We start from the raw sequence: 23,036 nt of genomic DNA, 5'->3' as shown, positions 1-23,036 counted from the left end.
ACTTTCTCGAAGTTCTGGGGATCATAAATGCAGCTCAGGTCTCCCCGGACTGAAATTCGAGCATTCAGCCTATGATATTTCCTGCTCTTTCTGGCTGTTGAGATTTTGTTCTTTGAATTTAAGGTACTTCGATTCTAGTTTTCTTGCTGGATATAAGCTGAGGGCTGCTCCAAGCTCCGAGAGGCCACCCAGTCCTCAGTGTATGGTCCCTTTTCTTTACCTTCAAAGATGTCAGTGAGTTGGAGGTCTCATCCCTCCCACAGCAATTTTCTTTGCTGGAGGAATCTTGTTATCTCTTCATGGCTTGATGGCTGTCTGGAATCAGTCACCTTCTCCCCTCAAACATATCTGCAAGGCCACTTTGTCACCTAACACTATGCATACTTACACATGTATATATGTTATCTCTCTCTCTCTCTCTCTCTCTCACACACACACACACACACACACACACACACACAGAGAGAGAGAGAGAGAGAGAGAGAGAGAGAGAGAGAGAGAGAGACTACATATTCCTTGTAGGGATTAAGGCATGAACATCTTACCGGGGACTAGTCTGCCCATTAGAAACCCTCTTCTTTTTTCACTGGCTCAGCTGACTATTGACAACACGGAGCGAGTCTTTCTAAGCATTAGGATAGTGGTTATAAAACTTAAAACTGTATCATTCCTCAGTGAAATTCAGAGAAAGGAAACAATTTTTTTCAACACAGAAAATGAAATCTTTAGATTCTGAAACACAGCTCCAATACACTTTGGTAGGTAAGCTCTTCTTTATGCAGTGCTCACCTCCACAGCCCAAATTGCCTCCAAACAGTGAAATGACCATAGACACATCATAAGACTTTAGAGTTCAGCCACTAAGAAGTCTCACAGCTTCCATTATTGTAACCCCTGAGCAGTTGAGTTGGACTTGCAGCCAAGCATCCATGAGAGACCACTACAATCCCAGCAGTCTCATCTGGCTTTAGTATAGCACGGATATTGACTCCATGAATTGGGAGATAAATAAATGAGTTTTTAAATACCTAAGTATTGGGGTGATTTGCGATACTACAAAGGTAATTAATATTCCTGCCTCACTGATTATGTGTATGTGTGTGTGTGTGTGTTTGTGTGTGTATATGTGTTTGTGTGTGTTTGTGGTAGGGTGGGTATATGTATGGGGTGTGGTGGTGGTAGTGGTGGTGGTGGTGTGTGTGTGGTATGTGCATGTGTGTGCGCACATGCGTGCACACACATGCCTACGCATATGCAATGATGGTGGTGGTGGTGATGGTAGTGTGTGTTTGTGTGTGCGCACATGTGTATACAGGTCCATGCTAACTTACACATGTGCCTTACTTATTGTATGTATCTCTACGCATGTCAAGATAAATGCTACATCTACTAATAATGTATGTGAATGTGTGTTTGTACATATGCCCAAGTATATTTTGAGTTACTTACTATGCAAACCAGAGTTAGTTTTTCCCTTGAATGGGAACGAATGGAATACGGACTTCCACAGACCTTTCCAGATTTCCCTTCAGTATTGTGCTTGCTTTCATGGGCTGTTCTGCAGGCACAGCCATGCCTACTCCCTTCCCTGACTTCACTGGCTCCCTGATAACTCCAACGTGGAGACCAGCATTAGCCACTCTGCTGTCATGATTCATCTGTCTTGAAAATGGAAAGCATAATTAAACTGATATCTAGGTCAGTAATTAAAAACAGACGATGCAAATTAAGCGTATGCTTGAAACAAGTGAGAATCTCAAGACAGTGAAAATATGTAAGAGAGTGAAAGAGAAGGGGGAAATCCCCAAAACACACCCAGGCTTTGATGGACAGAGCAGAGCTTCAGGCCACAGGATGGAAGTTAACACAGAATATGGAATAGTTTCCTGTGATGGGAAATCTTCATTGTCACCTTGCTAGGATTTACATTCATCATGGAAACAGATAAAGTTTTATTGAAAAATTTTTTTGTTGAAAAAAATGTTTTTTGCATTAAAAAAAATAAAGAAGAGAAAGTTGCAGCTAAGCACTGGGCATCAGACCAAGCTGACACAGATAGGCTTAGACTTGGTTTGGAGGCTTAATTTTTTGCCAATTCAAGCGAGCCAAATGTGCAAGCCTATGGGAACATTTCTCATTCAAGTGACTACTCTCCCTATAAAGAGTACTTTGTATGTACCACATGTTTTAAAACTGATAAATCTGTAGGGCGTGACCTATTATTTCCCTCATCTTTAAATGAGAGAGTAAATGAAGAAAATTATTAATTGATAAATAAAATTATATATATGTATGCATAGAGTACCATAATATTCAGATTTATGTACAAATCATGGGATGGTAAATAAACTAATTAGTCTATTTATTACCTCACATAATTAGCAATTGTTATGTTATGAATACTTATCTAATTAAAGTGAACACCTGTTCCAGAATTCTCTTGATTAGAAAAGCTAAAACAGGGAGAAACCTATGATGTCATTCTGCGCTGAGGCAAATCACAAACTATTTCAAATGAGAACTGTCTATGATGATGAACATGTATTGTTTTCAAACAACCCTGTTCAATATTCCAACAAGCCATGTTGAAGGAATTGAGAGAGGGACAAGTCGTATCCTGCAGTGTCTTGTAAGTGATGAGCTGTAGTGGGCTGACTGTTCCATTCAAAGTTATCCTTTCTAATGTGGATTCACTTATAATGAACAAGTGTGTGAACGAAATTGTATTGTGGGGAATGGAGGGAAAATACCCAAACTGCCCCAACCTGCCTCGAACTGCCCCAACCTGCCTCGAACTGCCCTGAACTGCCTTCTGATGTTTGAAAATATCCTCTGAGACCTCAGATGGCTCTCTTGTCACCTGTTCTCTGGTCTGTCAGGAATCGTTCCGGATACTGTCAAGCCCTTCATTTGATTTACTCCTCACAAATATCCTGCAAGATGGGTGGCATTGTTTTTATAAATAAACAAGATGTGCTCTGCAATGGTAGGCGGCATGCAGAAGTTGTCAGAGGTGGAATGAGGTGGGGCTGGTGTTACAGCTCGAGGTTTATACATGTGTCAGAGCACCCTTCTGCTCAAAAGCTACTCAAAGAGACAAGCAGTCATGGTAAAAGAAAATTAAAAACGGCATCAAGTAACGCTTGGAATATAAGGGACTGTCAACCATAGCTTGCTGACACTGTCTTCAGTCTATGTTTGATCTCTATGCAATTAGACATTTGAGAAATACTATTTTGGACTGTGTTTCTCCAGGCTTCCCTGTATTTTTTGGAGGGGACAGGATATGTTTAAAAGCTGGATTCCAGACAAACTGTCTTTCCATTCCTCCCCTGCTATTAGCTATCTATTCATCCTGACTCAGTTAATGGATCATTTTTGGCCACTGATTATCATACTGTTTCCTTTGTGGACAGCAAGGAAGACAGCCCCGGATACACACTGCAGCGAGGAATGAAGTGTGTGGCCGTACATAAAGTCTCTCTCTTAACCTTTCTAAGCTCCAGCTTCAGACGTGAGAGAGGCAGACATAACTTGGAAAATCGGGTACTGCAGTCTTATCACTCTTCTCCCAAGACAGAATTCCAACAACGGACTGGCTTTACTTTCTAAATCAAAGCGCTGCTTGAGTGCAGGCTCTCTTTCCACCTCTGCCACATTCTGCTAATAAGAGTGCCATGGAGGATATCAAACCCTTTGTACACTTCAGCCATTTAAATTCCTCTGTCAGTTGAGACCCAGATGAGCACACACAGCATCACTAATGTGATGGTAAGATGGCTCAGCAGGTAAAAGCAGTGGCCTGACAAACAGGGTTTGATCCCTGAATCCTAGAGAAAAAGGTGAGAGCCAGCTCCCTAAAATTGTCCTCTCACTTTCACATTTAGGCTGTAGAATGTGGGTTCCCTTCACACACACACACACACACACACACACACACACACACACATACTCACTCCATACATATACATGCACACACACACATTCACTCCATACATACATATACATACATACATACACACACACATTAGACATCACACATATATACACATACACACAAAAAACCACATGCACTCACACATCACACACACACATACCACATATGCATATCACACATATACACACCCATACAACCTCCCCCACACCTGTACTCACACATTACACAACACACACACACACACACACCCCACATGTACTAAACTTACACACACCACATATAAACAACACAAGTACACCCCCCCCCCACACACATTCCTGTCAACATGTAGCTTTGACTACTGTGGATAACATTTAATTCTATTACCATGATTCTCCTGTCCACCTCCATAGCCTTCCTCCTACTTCTGTTAACTGAATTTCACTACACGAATTACTTTGGAAACTCCTGATCCATGAATATACCTTGATAATATAATTTTGGACCATTCATAAAGTCCAGGCTTCCCAAAGTCATGTGGAGAATCACTAAAAAAGAAAATGTCGCCGTGAAGCAACCACTGGGTTTTAATTACTCTCAAAAGAAGAGAGAATTAAACAACATATTTTAGGTGGTCACAAGGTTGAGAAGTGGCTAACTATTACCTTGATGTCAGGACTAAATTGTAGCTTAGATTTTCATAGATAGCAAAATATAATCGAATCAACGGTTTTGATAACAAAGAGTTGCAAGCAACCTTCTGTGCCTGGGCTCTGGTTCAGGCGCACTCTCTCGTATGACAGTCTTTGATTCTATGGAAGGGTTCACAGAATGGTCCTTGGGTATTCTATCTAAAAGAACCTTTGGAAAATTCTGTTTTCTTGAGGAAAACAGCAATGCTGGCTGTGTATCTATTCTTCCTCAACAACCTGTGCGATTCTAGTTTTTGAGACTTTTATAGTTTTTAAATGTGCTATGCAAGATGCCAAGGGAGAGAATTAATAGTCTACCCAGCTGGAAAACCTTGGAACTATAACAATGTATATATAACAGTATAATAACTATACTATGTCTATGGCCCTGCAAGACAGTACAATAGAGACACTTTAACTCCAGGATAATCGACAACTGCCTAATTGGACTTAAGTTCTGCTCAATAGAAGAGAATTTGTGCCAGGTACTATAAACCCGGCCAACTCCCCATAGCTAGAGAGGGCATAGACCACAGACATAACCTATTACAGCCATTTTCCCAAACCAATACATTTTCTAACTGTATTCTAAATACTTATACCCATAGATATGTGTAACTCCCATCCCTCATTAAAGAAGCTTCTTTTTGTAGAATATGGAGGAGTCTAAAGAGGTCTACGATTGGTCAGAACACAGAATCCGTGAGTCTGGGGAAGCTAGCACCAGTTGGTAACTCCACAGTGAAACCCTTACAGACAAGACTTAGGGAATATCAAGGAAAGAGGGATAGAAAGATTTTGAGAACTGGAGGACCCGGATATGTAGGGCACAGGGCAACCCAAGACAGACACAGATCATTTGCCTTAGAGTTGGTTTTTCCTTTGTTAGCATAAGAAATGTTCCCTGTGGCATTTGGTGAAGAATTTGGGATCAAGATGCAGGTTTTTGCTGCCCATTTCAGGTCTTGTTTTCCTATCCTATATTCTAAGTTCCATAGTGATGGATAGAGATATCTGTAGATAAAGGAGTGTGGGGATGTGGATACAAGTTTTCACTGAGGAAAGATGGCAAAAAGTTCATTGTGATTTGTTCACTGAGTTTGTGAACAATGGAGGGGAATCCTAGCAACAACACGGTGGCAGATATATTGTAAGGGGAGCATTATGGGAAAGAATAGAGGGGAAGGACTGGGCTGCAACACACCTGCGTGTGGCAAACAAATCACCATCTCTCAGTTTACATATGAAAATGAGTGTGTGTGTGTGTGTGTGTGTGTGTGTGTGTGTGTGTGTGTGTTCCCTGGGCTCAAGGTCAATTTCTAAGACTCTATCTGTTCAAATACTTTGTGTTTTGTGTCTATGCCACAAGAAGGCAGTTACAATCTATGCTCTCTACAACTTCAAAACACTTTTCTCTTTTAAGAAACTAGCATTCTTCATCTCTCCAGAGAGGCGGGAATGGGATGGTACAACCTAGTTTGTGTCTTGATTCATTTTGCAGTGTTCATATCCAGCTCCCCAGCATGTGAGGCCAAACTCATCTTCTCATGTGTTTGTTTCAACAAAGTCCAGGCATTTGGCTGAGGCAGAGAGCAAATGCCTCCTGTTAATATGTGGCATATCCATACAGAGAAAAACACTTTCTGTTTCCCATATGGCGCATCTGAATAGGGCTGGAGTTCCTGGCTGTGAAATGGTTCTATGACCAGGTGGGTGGTTTATTTCACAGGTTGGTGACAATCCTGTGTGACTTTCCCATGGAGAGGCAATGGAGTTAGAATTCTTCTGCTATAGCCAAGGGCTGTCAGCAGAGCTCTAGGACATGGACTATTGATTCTTTTGCCAAGACAAAGGTAGGCGAGTAACTGAGAGGAAAATGAGCAAAAATCCAAACCAGCATTCCCTTAAGTCCAAGTGTTAGCCTTGTAAGGATGCACCGTTTACCAGAGGAGACTGTCATCTCTATTCCACCTCTGTCTGAAGGGAGGAAATGTGGTGTAGCATTTTGTGAGGAGGCAAAGCAAAGAAACAAGTTTCTACCTCCTATGGAAAACCGTGAGTCCAAAAATCAAGGGTAGGAGTTTTTGAAATTTAGACTTAGTTTGGCTCCTCATGAGTCATGCCTGGTCAGCTGTTTCCTTCGAAGGTTTATGATAAAGTTCCCAAAAGAAAGAGATCATAGCACTTAAAAATTATGAGAAAAACCCAGGTCAGTTCCTAACTTTGATGTCATCCCACCTCTTGAAAAGAGTAGGATCAAACTGGAAAGCCATGTGTGTTGTCTCCACTGCCCTGTCTCCAGCTTAAGTTGAAACCAACATGACTGTCGCTACAACTCGGGAGTGAGAAACCATTGCTCTCACTTTTCAGGAATATTCTCAAATTTCGTTTTTTGATTCATGTCTCAGTGCCATGATTAATGGATTTTTAGCAGATGCTATTGTGTGCTCATTATATTGCCATATAATCAGAATTAAGCACATGCACATAGCTCTTCAGTCTGTGAGCTGACGTTAGATGCAGCGAGGTATGGAGGTGTAAAAGGTTTGCCGTGATGAAAAGCAGTTAACAGACAGATTACGCCAAAGGTCCCATTACCATCTAGACAGGCGGAAGCAGAAAAGTTATCAAAATGGGTTTGTAGATGCCACACAGCTTTATACATACATGTTCACATATAAGCACACACATTATGATTTCCCGGAAGTGGTTATGGTAGCTATGAATGAGAAATGCACTGGAAAGTTTCTGAATTGAATACCTGAGAGGACTTAACTACTGGAATTATTTGGTTGGCAACAGAAAGATGTTCTTAGCTAAACTTGTAAATGCCCTAAAAATTTAGTAACTTTATTAAAAATAACATATTCTGATGTACTTTCCTACTTACATACCCAAGCCAATCCATCTTTTCTTGACTACTGAGGGACCAGAAACCCTACTGTCATACAATGTTGATCAGCAGTACACTCTTCTTTATAGTAAACCAACATCTCTAACATCCATTTCTGGCTCACTACAGCCATTTGGGATTCATTCACATGAGAACTGGTTTCAGCTTTTGAGATCACTATTATCTAATTTTCCTGCTTTCAGATTAAATATGTGAAACTACTTGGACAGAGTCAGACTTGGAGCCCTTGAATGAGTGAGTTCAGATGACAGTGAATGGACAAACTGGGAGTTATTGTCAAGTTGGGGAAGAGGTTTTGAGCCTTTATTTGGCTTACGTTGTGTGTGTAGAGTTGAAAGGTCTATTAAACTCCCACACTTAACTGATCTCTACACTCCAAAGGGTCCTTAGTGGCTCAGAGGACAGTAGATTTACCACCACTTGGGTAAGTTCTATAAGGGCATTGTCCTTTTCTTAATAGAAGAAGGCAAGCATTATTTTTGTGCTTTGTAGCAGCATTTTGAATCTGTGATCCTACTAGTAGCTCTAAAGCTCAAAACTCTCAGTTTGAAATCCACAAGAGGGCACTAGACCACCATATGGGTCTCAGTCATTAGCACCTGACGTGCACAGCAAGGCTTGGTGTTGGCAGTGCCCTGAATTCGATAGCAGTAGACAGCCACATAAGTAGTATGTCTTCAAATCAGAAACGCTCTGTAATCATGGATGGTGTACAAAGCTGACCACGAAACACATACTCAGTGGGCATTGCAAATGTAGGTTATGCCTAAGCTAGAATGCATAATGTAGTATGCATAAATCTCCCATACTACTGGAAAAATAGCGAAACGGAGTAAGGTTCATCCCAAAGTTCTAAGAAAAAGTATGGTGGTACTTTAAACTGTAAATTTAAAAAGGCACTGTGGACAACAGGGTAGTAGGGAACCAACGGGGACTTAGACAGATGGGAGTCTTTCACATCTGCTTTGGGAAAGCTTCATAATCAGGAAGACTCCCGTTGACAACAAAATTCTCTCGAATCTGAGATTTACACTGGGCATCACCCAAGCTATTCATTTTCTCTACTCCTGAAGTGCTGTAACCTCACAAGCCTTCCAGAAAACTAGTCTCAGGCTAATGAAGGCACACACTTGCAAACCTCTTATAAACACAGACATAGGCTATATAATTAGCTTTCCACTTGAAAACAAGGGCATGAAATTCAGTCAATAGATTGGTTTGAGTAAAATCAACAAACAGATCATTTGGGTCAGTGAAGAAGTGTCTTTCCAAACTCAAAGGAGCCAATCATGTTAGCTTAGCCAAATGAGAATCAACATGGGGGAAAAATAATCAGTCAAGAATTTTGCTCTGGATAATGAAAATCACATCTAGGGATGAAGACTTGGGCCTCCTTTCGTTCTTTTTTAAACAGTTATGTTTAATATCGTATAGAAAAAAAGACTTTTGATAGCATGATCATCAAGATACTCTTTTCTCTAAAGATGGTGTGTAGGTAATAGAGACTGATAGATAGACTGGGGCTTAGAAAAATAAGTTATTTAATAGGTCAAGTCAGAGTCTCTCGCAGCATCAAAAACAATGCAAAGATGTCATTTACCGAAACATTTTTCTGATTATCTCTTTGGAGACAATGAATGCTTGAGGAATTTCATATAGTCAGTTGAAATCATTAAGAGACATGCTCTCCATCCCTAGTTTTTCGTAAGTTATCATCACTCTGCGTTCTTAGATCAATGGCCTCCAGGTCATTCTGGATTTTGTTTGCTTATGTTTCATTTTCACTTTTTAGAAAATGCATATATTTTATGTGTGGGAATACAGTGCGTTATTTTGCTATGCATTTACATTGAATGACTGACCCCCGTGTCTGTGGCAACCATGTCCTCCTCTGCCTTCCTATCTTCCTAAATGTGGATTCCAGTGTCTGTGAGCTGTGACTCCATTCCTTTGTCCCACTCTCAACTTTTGCTCTCTGGCTCCAACCACACCCTTCTCCCCAGGAGTCTGGTAATAATACTGTGGACAGGGGTTGGGGATTTGGCTCAGTGGTAGAGCGCTTACCTAGGAAGCGCAAGGTCCTGGGTTCGGTCCCCAGCCCCGGAAAAAAAGAACAAACAACACAACAACAACAACAACAAAAAAAAAACAAAAACAAAAAAAAGAAGGTTTTAAAAAAAATAATACTGTGGACAGTTAACTTGGCTTCTGCCAACAGTCTTCATGATCATTTTCAAAACCTTTGTTTTTCCCCAGTTCCAGGCATCAGTGTCTTTATGTTTTCTTATTTTTTGACACTTTTATTAGCTTAATAGTATGCTACAACTTGTGACTCTCTCTCCTAGCTGTTTCCAGAGATGACCCTGGGGATACAGGGATGATCCCAGTATCATCCGTCTTCTTCTGAATGTCACTTCAGCTTCTGGGACCCCTGCCCCCGAAACACTTCAAGCGAGTACCCAGGACCGTCTCCCCTACAGCAAGACTCTGAAGCTGCCTGCCTGGCTTGCCTTCCCTCTGTCGCCAAACACACACTTTTTTAAAATTAGGAAATGAGAACAATAGTTGTAGTCCCTGCCAGCAGCTCATCTAATGTGTTCCAGGGGAAACACGGGTAACAGAGCTAATGTCTGTGCCAGGAGCTGGCAGTTTATGGGGGAGCTGCTGAGACACAGCAGGTGCCATGGCTTCAGAACAGGGGTATATATGGTATCAGACATAACTTTAGGGGCCTAAGAGAGGCCCCTAAATTAGCCAGGGGACTTGCCAGGAAACATATCCCCGATAGATGCATGGTAGATACATCTATTATCTACCATGGGTAAAGGGAATACAGGTTTTCAAGTTTTCGTTTTCTTAGAGAACCAACCTAAATAACCTTGGTCCACAAAAACCTGGAAGCAGCTAGGCTAGGCAGATAATGGTCCCTCTCACCTGTTACATGGAGAACAGCAACAGATCCCTTCTCTAATCACCGCAGAGACTGGTATCAAAGTCCTTTTGGGGTTTATGGTCCTGTGCATAATAGTCCTTCAAGATGGGGCAGAGGGAAGGCTTAAAGAAAGGAAAGCATGGGAATTTGAGCCCTTCTTTGTCTAAGCTCAGAGCTGAGGCTAGGAAAAATTCCGTAGGATCTTGGCTAAACAGTGGTTTTCTGCTTCTGACAATGTTGAAATTAGTCTGATTGTGGGAAATATTTAAAAGTTGTAGCTGTGTGATTTCGTTTCATGTGCAGTTCAGATGCCAGAAACTGACACTGAGCATGCCACATGCTGCTGTAATGCCAGGCGACATGTAGGGGCTCATGGGTGTGGCTCCTTACCTTGTCACCTTTAATCTACTGCTCTCTGCTGAAATCTTACACACTTCTAGACCCAACCCCAGACCACTGCTTCCATGATGTCTCATTGGTCCATTCTCTTCCTGCTCTGTTGCTCTGAGGTCTTGGCTTCTTAGCTGCAACTTGGAAAGTTTCCTCATTTAATTTGTAACACTGTCACCAAGATTTGACATTGTCACAAGAAAGCCACATAAGATTGGACCTTTAACTCCCACCATTGATAAAGGATGTGTCTGTCCCCCTCCTCAGAAAGCTCTCATCACTTCCTGAGGGGCTAATAACTATCCATGATCCTCGGAAGGTGGGATGCTATTTTCTTTAATAGTGTAGACACTAGGACAGAAGGTAGGAAAAAGAAAGGGCCCAGAGCTAAAGGAGAGAAGAGGCATAGAAGAGGGTGATACAGTGAACACAAACATCATTTGTTATATAGATATGTATTGAACTGTCAAAAACAAAGAGAATGCTCTTTACTACTTACTCCTGGAAAATAGACAAAAACAAAAAGAATTCTCAAAACCCAAAGGTATGTTTTACACATTCAAAAAGGAAAGACCACAGTCACTATATGTCCCACATGTATTTTAATATATATTATATATTATTATATAATAATAAGGACCATGAAGAAATGAGGTTTGCATCCGAGTAATAAAATATCTCACTTTCAGTCACATGATCTCATTCGATCCCTGCATAAAATCCTTTTCTCTTTTGTAAAATGGAGACTGCTGTGCTCAGAGGCAGAGAGGTAGAATCGCTCTGCATAGAAATGAGAGATCAGAATCAACGACCTGGATTTCATCTGGTCCTTTCTCTCTGCCATGTGGCCGCCCAGTATGCTCCTGCATCCTTCCTGAGAAAGAGCCCCAGGAAGCACAAAGGGACTTCTATTTTCATCTTTTAGTTCCAACAAGATGAGAATCAGCAGGCCAGCAGACACACTTGGGAATAATGGCTCTGCTTTCTCAACAGGCCCCCTGCCCCCAGTGCCTTTATCCCCACTCGGAGTGACCTAGACAGAACAAGCTCGCTCTGTAATGACCACTTCGTCAGCAGGGGCTGTGTATTTAGTAGCAGGAAATATAAGCTTTTGTGGTCAGTGTGACGTCATCCCACCCACTAAACAGGCCTTTATGACTTGACCACAAAAAGGCTTGAAAGGGATAGACACACACACACACAGGGAGAGGGGCCATGGGGCCGTGAGCAGCTGTCTGCCCTGAAAGAAGCATTGTGTCTTCCAATTGTCTCCCCAAAGCCTGATGTTTGGGCCACTGTAGACCAACATCTGGGTGATATATGCTGTCTTCTCTACATCGCCCAATGACCCAGCTCCCCTAGTTTAAAAAAAATTTGTGAGGGAACTACTAAATTTTTTTTGTTTTTAAATTTGGGAGGGTACACGAAACACACTCACGTACATGAGTTTTTCCCCCTGGATGACTCACTGTTAGGAAGGAAAAAGAGACATGCACAGTGGACAGAGGGAAGAGAAAGAGAATAAAGGAGGGAAAGCGTAGGCAGGCTCACAGATACTTAAAAAGATACAATGGACGACCATCACAATGTAACATAAATATTTCTAAGTCACGAGTTTCTTAGTTTGCTCACTGGGTTTAGAGGAGCTCAGCCAAATGACTTTAGGGAGTGTACTGTGCAAGTTCACAGCAATATTGTACCCCAAATTTGGGCCTACCTCTTAATATACTTTTGAGTGAGGAAAGTACATATTGGGTTTGGGTATGAATATTCACATTAAGTACAAAAAAAAAAGAAAGGAAGGAAGGAAGGGAGGGAGGAAACAATATAGAAAGGAAGAAAGTAAATGAAGATTGATTGATATGGGCAAGTTTTATTTTGTTTTATTTTGATTGGAGGGATTTGTTTCCTTGTGGTTTGTTTTTAAAGCAGATGAGACCCAGGATATAAGGAAACTGAAAAGCTCTTACCAGGGCATCCAGGAAGATAAATAGACAAAACAGAAAGAATTCTCAAAACCAAAAGCTACCTTTTACCCATTCAATAAGAAGAACCTACAGTTGCTATGTATTCCAGGTGTGGAAAGGGACCCCAGAGAATGGAGGAGGTTTCGCTTGTCTCTCACACCTCTGAGGCTTAGAGACAGGGGAGAAAGAGGAGAAGAAGCTGTGTTGGCGACTGTGAGTCTGACCACTAAATTAGGCTGATGGAATAGTATGGCTTCCTCAATTTTCAGGGTGTGGAAAACTCCCTCCCAGGGCTGAGTGTCCCTCTGAGGGTTGGGTAGCAGGAAACACCTGCTTCACTCTCCTCTGGCTTTTTTCCCTCTTTAGGAATTCTGGGTCCCCTCCTTTCAATGGACAAGCAGATTTCCACACATCCCCCCATTAAGAGAGGAAGTCTGGAATCATCTATTAGCAATAAACACACTGGGATGACTTTCCTACCCTGGCCCTCATTTGCCTGTCTTCCAATTGACTTCTACAGTTGCTTCCTCAAGCTGTCTCCCCTGACCCATTGGCTAATAATATTTTTCTCCTAAAATAAATCAAGAATAAGAAGCCAACCTACAACGTTGAGGGACAAGTGTATGCTCCGTTCATTTGGATTCCTAATTTTAGATTTTGCCCTTCACCTTCCTACAGCAACGGGGAAGCAAATGCAATCCCCATTTTGGAAAGGCATGAAAAACAGATGTGAGTGAGAATCACACTGAGATAGCAGCTTTCAAATGTCCTCTCACTGGACGAGCTCCGAGCTGTTAGCAGCTTCTTGGAGGAACCCTCATCCACCATGGCAAATATCAGCCTGTAAACCATGTACACAGTCACACACAGGATGGAGAAATGCTCTTAACATACGGAAACATCCAAGAGACCCAGAAAACTGTTGTTAAGGTTTATGAAGACTATCAAAAGTTACCAGATCAGCGTCCTCCCTCTAATAAGATGAACACCCCCATGATGTTTGTGAAACTAACTTCTCCCCACTACTCCTGTCTTCTTTTCTCTTTGGAAACAAAGAAAAACTTGCACAGAAAAGGCGGGGGGGGGGAGCATCAGAAAGCACCATTTTCACGAAGAGTTCTGTGCTACACATACATGGTCAATGGAGTGAGTTATTTTTGCCTTTTAAGAGGTCTATATTAGACATATATATTAGACATAAACCTTAACAAATCACTGTAAAATTCAGGACTGTAACCTTGACACATGCTGAGCCGTCATCTCTCTAACAATCTGCAAAGTTGGGGGATTAGAACAGGTTGCAATGTATCTGGCAATAGAGAGATAGATGTCTTACTCAAATTGATCTAGAAACAAAGAAAGAAATGAGGATCATTTCATATCGTTATGATCCAGCAGTCCCCTTGTCTATAATTTGACTTTCTGCAGTTTCAGCTTGACCTACAATATGAATGGAAAAATTCTGGAAAAAAAAAGCAACTCACAAGTTTTAGTGTGTATTGTTCCAAGTGTCAGGATAAGATCTCATGTCACCTCTTTAGCCCACCCAGGATGCCAATCACTCTTTTGTCCAGAGCATCGATGCTATACATGCTTCCCAACCCCATTAGTCACTTAGGCATCTCAGGTATCAAGGTGTTTGTGGTCCATTAACCTTACTTTATTTAATGATGACCCTGAAGCACAAGAATAGTGATGCTGGCAACTCAGATATGCCAAGAGTCTATAAAGTGCGTCCTTCAGATAAAAAAGATAAGACGTGTCAACCTAATAAAAAGTGGGGCAAAGGTTGTTGAAGTCAGTGTTATGGACAAATCTTCTACCCACAAAATCATGAAGGAGGAGCAAGGAATTCATGTTAGCTTTGCCATCACACCTCACAGGATACAAATGAAAGCTACAGAGTTTGTTATGTAGAAAATACATTGACTTGTAGTGTTCCATGATTTCAGAAATCCACTGGGGCATCCTGGGAAGTCTTCTATATGAGGAAGCTATATATCTAGTCATCTGAATACTACTTACCATTAAAAGTGAGCTGAGTTCTAAAATGCTTTAACACTGAAAAAAGGCTGTATCATATTCTAGTTTTATTTGTTGTGATAAAAATATTCTCATCAAAGTTAAGGTGAGGTGAAAGGGGTTATTTGGCTTAAAATTCCAAGTCATAGTCCATAATGTGGTTAAGTCACAGAGGTTTGAGATAACTGGTTGTCTTACAATCATAGTCAAGAATGAAGGGAAACAAATATGCCTAGCCTGATTCTTTGTTAGTTTTCTTCATTTTTATATATATCGAGGTCCAGCCTAGGGAATGGTGCCACCCACAATGGGTTGGGTCTTCCTACATCAATTAATGGTCAAGAAAATCCTCCACAGACATGCCCACAGGTAAACCTGATGTAGATAATTCTTTAATTGAAATTATATACCTAGGTGATTATAGATTGTGACAAATTGACTAACTAGTACAGATAAATTTTTTTTAAAAAGTAGTAAAATACATATACCAGTACTTCCCTTAATGAAAGCATAGTGTATGCTTATGTAGGGAAAAAGTCTTAATGGGATACCTACCACAGCAATAGCAGTGATTATCTTGAGGTTTTGAAATCATTTGGAATAATTTTACTGTTCAACAGTGTTGAACTTTTTCACAGTGAACATAGTACGCAAATGATCAATGAACTTCATCTCCATTTGGAAATAATAGACAACTCAATAAGATATGGTGAGCATGCTGCACACACAGACACTGCATTAGAAATAGGATTCAGACTGATGGGAAGTCTATGCTAAGGGCACCTGTGAACCCAATCCATAACCTCAGAGACCTGTGATGTTGGATATTACCAATGGTATTTGCTTAGATTTATCACCTTTATGAGTCTCTTGTATTTGTCGAGTATCCATTTCTCTATCTATAAAACAATGATAATTTCTACCTTGTGAGAAATTTGCAAGAATTCAATGCAATAATCTGAATACATTGCTTAGGATGACTCCAATATACCATGTACTATATATGGTATATTTATAATCTAACGATCATATAGTATAGATTGTTACTAGTCACCCACACCAGAATGGCATGCTATGTGCTATTTATGGCTTGTTTATCACTAATAAAATTAGTAGTTAATAGGATATTGTGAATAGAATGGTGAAGAAGTTTTTGGCTGTGAATGGTCTTGTTTCTTTGCATTGAAGTGTGTTGTTCTGATTCTCTGTGGTTTGCAGCCCCCTTGCCTTTTACAGAGAGAACTGTTCTTACATGGGGAACATAATATATAACAGTGGTGTGCATGAAAAACAGCACTAGTGTTATGCAGGGGATGTAACATTACTATTGTGCCTAGGATATAACATTACTGTTATGTATGGTGGTGGTAAACCTCACAATACCACACCTTCACCTAGAAACAGTAAAGAGATACAGTATGAGAAAACAGAAGATGAAATTTCTGCATTTAAGTTGTAATTAATTAGATGAGGAAAACAAGCCAGTGCACTCCAAACTGTGCTGTGGTAAAATACTTTAGGTATGAAGAAAGCTAAGTACTTAAAAAGCTCCAGTTTACAGGCTGGTATAGTGGCTCATAACTTTAATCCCAGCACTCAAGAGATAGAGGCACAGGTAGATGGATGTCTGTGTGTTGGAGATCAGACACAAATATAGTTCCTGGACAGGACAGCCAGGGCTACTACCTCCCTGCCTACCCCCAAAACTCTAGAGTTTAGCTGATTCACTAAGGTGAGGGCTTCAGAAGACCAGTGATTCCAGACAAACACAGCAGAGGTAAATCTCCTTAGAAGTACCAGAACAGTATAAAGGATTCGAGAAGGAAGCCTGCTAGGAGCCATCGGGATATTGTGGCCAGGAACTATCAGGTGACTTCACATAGACAGCGAGAAGTGGGAAAGGGAATGAGATGGAGATGGAGGTGGACACGGGGCAGTCTCTACTAGCTTCCCTGGCTATTAGAGGTTGGGCAGGGCTTCCCTAATGAGCCTGAGCCTGTAACACTTTCACTCTAAAATGGAGAATGTGGTCTGTTGGGTTCCTTTAAACTACCAACCACATTCAGTTATGGGATAGGCTTTCAAGTTTGGTGTATGTGGTGCAACCCAGTCTCTAAGTTGTACAGGATTTAGATAGCATAGACGCTTAGGGAAGATGGTGTTGGAGTCTGCAGTGAACTCCTTTCAGTGACCTGAGAAAGGGTCACTGAGCACCAGGGCGGTCAGTAAGATGAGTTTAAGAACAAGCTGAGAAAATACGACACCATGGGAGAGCACTGGAGAAGAGCAGTCACCAGCAAAAACCTCTGGCACCTAATTTCCACTGGTAAACAGCCAACTTGGAAACAAGCAGCAGCCTTCTGTGCTGAGCTCAAAGCAAGAACTGGCCAGGACAAAGAGGTCCTGCGGTGCAGGGCTGAGAGGAGGAGGTGGAAGGGTTCAGCCTGGCCAGCAGCACTCAGGATTGCAGAATCATGCTGCCTAGACTCATTCCCTGCACATAGCCTGATATGTCCCTATCTCCCTCCTGTCTCAATGCCAGGACTTATGAGGGCACTGGTTCTGCCACATTAGGGAGCTGCGACTGGACCAGAGGACAACCCTATATAAAAGGAGATGGTCCATGCCTTGCCTCACTCTCAGAGTTTTTTTGAGGGAAAGCAAATTAACGTGTAAATGCTTTAAAATGTCCAAAAGTGCTCTACATACTGAAACTATAAACATTGTCATGCCAAAGCCTCATTAATCACAGCTTTCAAGTTCACTCCTAGGCCACGAGACACTGGAACCTAAAACGAAAAAGACTAGGGTTTATGGTTTCATTATGCTTTCTTACTAATAACCATTGGATGTCTTAACTGGTATTATTTTTTACATAGTGTAAAAATGTTAGGAAATGGAGACTGGCAAAATGGTCCAACAGGTCAAAAGCACTTACTGCACAAGCTGATGACCTGGGTTCAATCCCCAGCCCTCACTGCACCTGTCCCAAAACAACTTGGGTTATAGCACCGAGTATCTGTAATCCTAGAACTCCTGTGGTAAGACAGGAGATGGAGACAGGAGAACTGCCCAGAAGCTGAAGGGACTGGAGTATGCAATACCACAGAAACAAAAACAACCAGGCAGACCTTTCCCGACCAGGTGAAAGGCACATACTGCCTCCAGAAAGCTGAGCTCACAACTGATGCCAAAGGACAAATTATACCCACAGTTCCACACCCAGATCATACAGCTACAGAGAGAGAGATGGGGGAGACGGAGGGGGGAAAGAAAAGAGGAGGGAGAGAGGGGGAGAGAATGAATAAAAATTAAAATTAAAACATGTATAAGGAAGGTGCTTAAATGCATATAAAAGATATGCTCAGAGCAAGAAGTCATCACATCTGAAATTATGTGTAACTCTGTTCACTTTGGATATGATGTCTTGAACATGTCCTGTGAGGTGAAATAGCAGTCAAGGGCTCTACCCCAGCCTCCCTGTCCTGTGTCTCAATACAACTTTGCTTTCTAGGATGAGGATGCTCTGGAGGCCTCTTCTGTATGTCATTTCTGGGCATGTTCAGCACCATGAATGCTTGATGCTTTCAGTAAACTGGAGCAAGACTGGGAGGAGGCTAGCTATGGAAAAATGTGTATGTTACAGGTTTTCCCCTAAGCGTCTTGAGTAGCTGAGAAAGTGAGATGTATGTAGAGGTATAAATAGCCAGCCAATCTTCCTGTCATTGCTCGTTCCCAGTAGGTGCTTGGTTCATTTGCATACGACAGAGCACACAGGTCCTGGAGTGGGCTGTGAAGAGGGAGGAGACAGGAGATGTGGGGTAGATTTCCATGTACATTTTATAAAAGCTGAGGCATCCCAAGAGGAGGTGGGTAGTGCGGTAGGATAAAGAACCCTGGTGCAGGGTTTCTGGGTACGTGAAGATGATTTCGCTCAGGAAGCTGCGTGGCTGTGGAGAAAGGGCTCTGTAAGCACTTCCCCTCCGTTCCAGTCCAGGCGAGATGACGCCTAGTACTCCCACTCGGCACATTCCTCAGTGCGTTTGGATGAGGTTGTGGTGAGTCTTTTAAAGAAAGGCTGTACGTGCCAAGCGGCTTGCAACGTACCTGGCACTTGGTAGGTGGAAAGAAGGGAGCTAGGAGATGCTCAGCTCCTCTGGTAGACTCAAGTCTAAGGCCTTCTGGGAAAGAAAACTCCAGCATCCTCTAGTGTGTTATTCTTTTTCTCCATCTAACAATGTCGTCTGGAACCTCGAGTATGGTACTGGTGACCTCAGCAAGCCCAGCCTGTCCAGAAACATTCAACTGTAGGTAGCAGTAAGGTTATGCCTGGCTGTCGGGCGTGGCGGGGGAGGGTCAGTGCAGGACCTGCGTTTCTTGACTCTACTATTCTGTGTCAGTTTCTCTACAGTGCAGAGGAAATAGGAAGATAAGGGAAGGGGGAAATTTCCTCTTGTCCTTCCCTATCTTAAATGCACAGTGAGGCTTCAACTGAGTACATCTGTACGAGGCTGCATCCTAATTGCTGCCCCGCCAACCCACCAATGTTCATTTTGTACCTACCGGATGTCTATGTTCCCCGGTGAGGGACTTAACATGGTCAAACCAGGGAAGCTGAAGTTTGCCTTAATTGTTTACTGACATGACTTGGGGTCAGCTACATTACTTCAATGAGCTCTAGGGTTTTCTTTTTAAAAATAAACTACAAAATAAATATAGTAATTCATACCTTGTAATATTAATAGGTATACTAAAGTAGAAACAGATGCCCAGAATATAATAAGGGCTGAATAAGTGATAGTTGTAATTGCAATTATTATTATTGTTATTATTGTTATTATTATTATCATTATCATCATCCTCATCATCCTCATCATCATGAGGATGATGTGATGCGATTAGAGGTGAGCTACACGGCACACTGTGTTTCCAACTCAAGTAGAGAAGTTATTTAGGACTGCAAATTGTCTTACTTTTTCCTGGTCACTGTGAGGTAAGCGGGGGTTTTTTGCTCCACATATTGCCACAGCGGTGTTCTGCCTTATCACAGAGCGAGTGGTGGGTAAACTCTTTGGATGCTTCAAGTAGATGCTTGAGAGGACCGTGCAGAGGTGTTACAGATGCAGATGGAGAGAACCTGGGCCAGAGAGGTGAAGGAGACCTCAAAAGGAAAGTGCTGGGCACTGTGGTCAGAGGGGTGAGAGCAGGCAGAAGGGCCTGGAGAAGATGAGGGTCCCTGGAGAATGATCTCACTGGCGTGACCTGAATCATGTCCTGAGATTTCCTCTGTTGAGAAATGACATAACTATGAAATGGCATACCTAACTTATTTGGAAGTTAATAACGTATCAGGAGAACTGTTTTTGAATATTTACAATGTGCCATACTTTATGCTAAGGCATTTTAAAGTGAGACCTCAGTTTAAAAGCCAATCAAATCTGAAGAGAGGATTATCATTGCGGGAGGCATTTGAGGAAACAGGGTTAGAAGGTTTACAAAACTCATCCATAGATGCACATTCCATGAAGCTAGGAACGGATGCTACTATAATGTTAGGGTTTGGGTATAAAGCGTTCCTGGGAAAGGCTCATTTGCTTAAGGCCTAGTCTCCAGCTGTTTGCTCTACTGACAGATGATCCTCAGGGCCATGATTTCATCTCATCCATGAGTTAATCCAATGAGGTCATACAGAATGGCTGATGGGAGTTGGAGGAAACGGACCATTGGGAACATGGCTTTGATATCTTGTTCCTGGCACCTTCCAGTGTCTCTCTTTCTCTCTGATTCCTGGCTATCACAATGCAGGTAATTGGACTCTTATTTACTTCTGGCCACGATGCCCTGCCTCATAACCATGCCACACCAATGGAGCAAACCATGAAATGAAACCTCAGAAACCATGAGCCAAAGCAAAGCCTTGCCGCTTCTCCTTAGGCATTTGTTACAGCAACAAAAAGCTGGCTGTTGCAGCAGGCAAGTGATCAGAGGAGGCTTCTGTCTCACTGACTGAGTCCTGGGCACCCTGCACCATGTAGGGCTTGTTTTATCCTCTCAAAATGAGATCTCAATTCTTGGAAATAAAAAATTGGAGAGAGCCTGAAGAGGTCTCTGGCAGAAGTTCTGTAATTAACTAGGATTCTTTTCAAAATGCTTGATGAGTGGAAGTGGGCAAACGAAAGACTAATTGGGTCATTTGTTTATCTGAGTCATGCAGGGGCTTGTGGATCAAGACTGTCCCAGACTTAACCCTCTATACTCACCTGCTATCTTTCAGGTCCTGGAAGGAACACGGGAGCATTTCCACATGAACACAGATTCCCGAGTAGCAATGAACACTGAGGGAATGCTTGGCCCCCGTCATTGGCAGACCGGTTGTTACTAACTCCAACCACAAAACAGCCAGAATCGACCAAGCTTGCCTCTGCAGCCCTTGTGTTATACTGGACAATAGTGAGAGATTCCTTGAGTGGAAATAATTTCTTATTTAAATTTTATACTGATCAGACTGGCATTGGTCCCTTGGCAATCAGTTCTGGTGGAGAGATGAGCGACTTGAATGAAACTGTCCCCGTAGATTAAGATCTACAGAGAGTTCTGTGGCCATGAGGAAAGATAAAATATGCAAAGAAAAGAAAAAAAAGTGGGAGGGGGGAGTGCAGAGTATAATGAACACAGGAGATACTCAGCACAGCTTCCATATTGGAGGTCAGTGTGATAACTTTGACTAGTCTAACGTAGCTGCTTTTACCCCTGCTTCAGAATTAAATGTAGCTCAACATTTAAATATCTCCACTTCTGCAAATGGAGCTCTTCCTGAAGAAACCGAGACACCCAAAGGTGTGAGGAGGAGCAAAGAGTGACATCTAGGAAGCTTCCAGCTTACCCCAACTCTTCTCCATCTCTCCTGAATCTCTGATAGGAAAGGAGGCTTTTGGTTTCTGGGAGTCACTACCAGCTAGTACTTCCTCCTTTTGAGGCTTTAAAAGGCAGCCGGTTTAAGGCCTAAATATTTACATTAGAAAGAATGTCTTTCCCCTCTGAGTTCAACGCTTCTCCACAGTTCTGCCATCTTGTTTGATGTTTAGTGCTTGCCCACCTCCGCTGAACCTCCTGCTCTTATTCCCCTCCCCTCGGTTTATCCATCTCTCTGTGACTCAGTTTCCTGATCCACTGGAGGATTCTCAAGGTACTTTCAAGTCATCACAGTTGATAACTCTGAGTCAATTTTCTTGGAACCCATCCCCTTAGCTTATCATCAGGATGTGTTGTAAGACAAATCAACACTTCCCACACCACGCTGACTTTACAAGGGTCAATTGTCATTCTTTCTAATGTAAATATTTAGGCCTGTAAATTCTTGCTGTTTATGTGAATACCTGAAATAGGAACCACTGGTCTCTCTCTTTCACAAAAACACACTGCCATCCCCGTCCAGGCCCATTAAGTGAAAAGGAAAAGATAACGTTAAAATCACACTGAGAAACCTGGCCGTCCTTGGTCAGGAATGGGGTTTAAACTAAATATTGCCAGGCTGGAGTGCAAGAATCAAGCATGAATTTACCCATTCTTCTCCCTCTGGGTCACACCACATTCATACTTGGTCAGACAGATGTGTCTGGTGGCCTCCAGAGAAGGGCATGTCACCCCACTCAGAGAGCACTTGGTCAATAGTTCCAGTGTCCAAGGAGCTTGTCAGTGGTGAAATTCACTGTGTGCCCTGATCCTCTCTGCCACATTATTAACCATCGTCCCCTTGCCTGTTCCCCAGCTGACAGGAAGAACAAATGGCCATTATCTTCTCAAGGTCCGACCAGGCAGAAGCATGAGAGTCTGAGGCAAAGCTCATCAGCGACTTCCTCCCATCCGTCATCACTCCTCATAATACCCGCCCCTACCCCCATCCTGTATCCACACTCCATAAATTCCCATTGAAACACTAGATAAAAGACGTAATGGAAAGAAACCATAGAGCCTGCTAGGTCTCTCTAAGGCCTGCTGCTGCTTAATATGGGAAACGGTCCTTGCTGTTATCACTACTAATCCATGCAATCTCATTGTCCTCAGAAATAACAGGTGACATGGAAGAGGGTCCAGAAATGTGACAGATGACCGCAGCAGAGGCTATGTGTGTGAAATCACATGTAGAGCTTATATGAAAGCCAGAAATTATCTCGCAGAGTAAGGCATCTCCCAACAACATGCG

At 42.2% G+C, this 23,036-nt stretch overlaps 1 long non-coding RNA gene across 1 annotated transcript in view; it reads right to left on the bottom strand.

Moving 5' to 3' along the window:
• The window catches only part of LOC134480294 (uncharacterized), a 77,703-nt gene that overhangs the window by 47,824 nt on the left and 6,843 nt on the right, over window positions 1–23,036 (bottom strand). The window lies entirely within an intron of this gene.

This window comes from Rattus norvegicus, chromosome 9 (genome assembly GCF_036323735.1).
Source record: "Rattus norvegicus strain BN/NHsdMcwi chromosome 9, GRCr8, whole genome shotgun sequence".
Lineage (NCBI taxonomy): Eukaryota > Metazoa > Chordata > Mammalia > Rodentia > Muridae > Rattus > Rattus norvegicus.
This window is presented reverse-complemented; position numbering and strand designations above follow the sequence as displayed.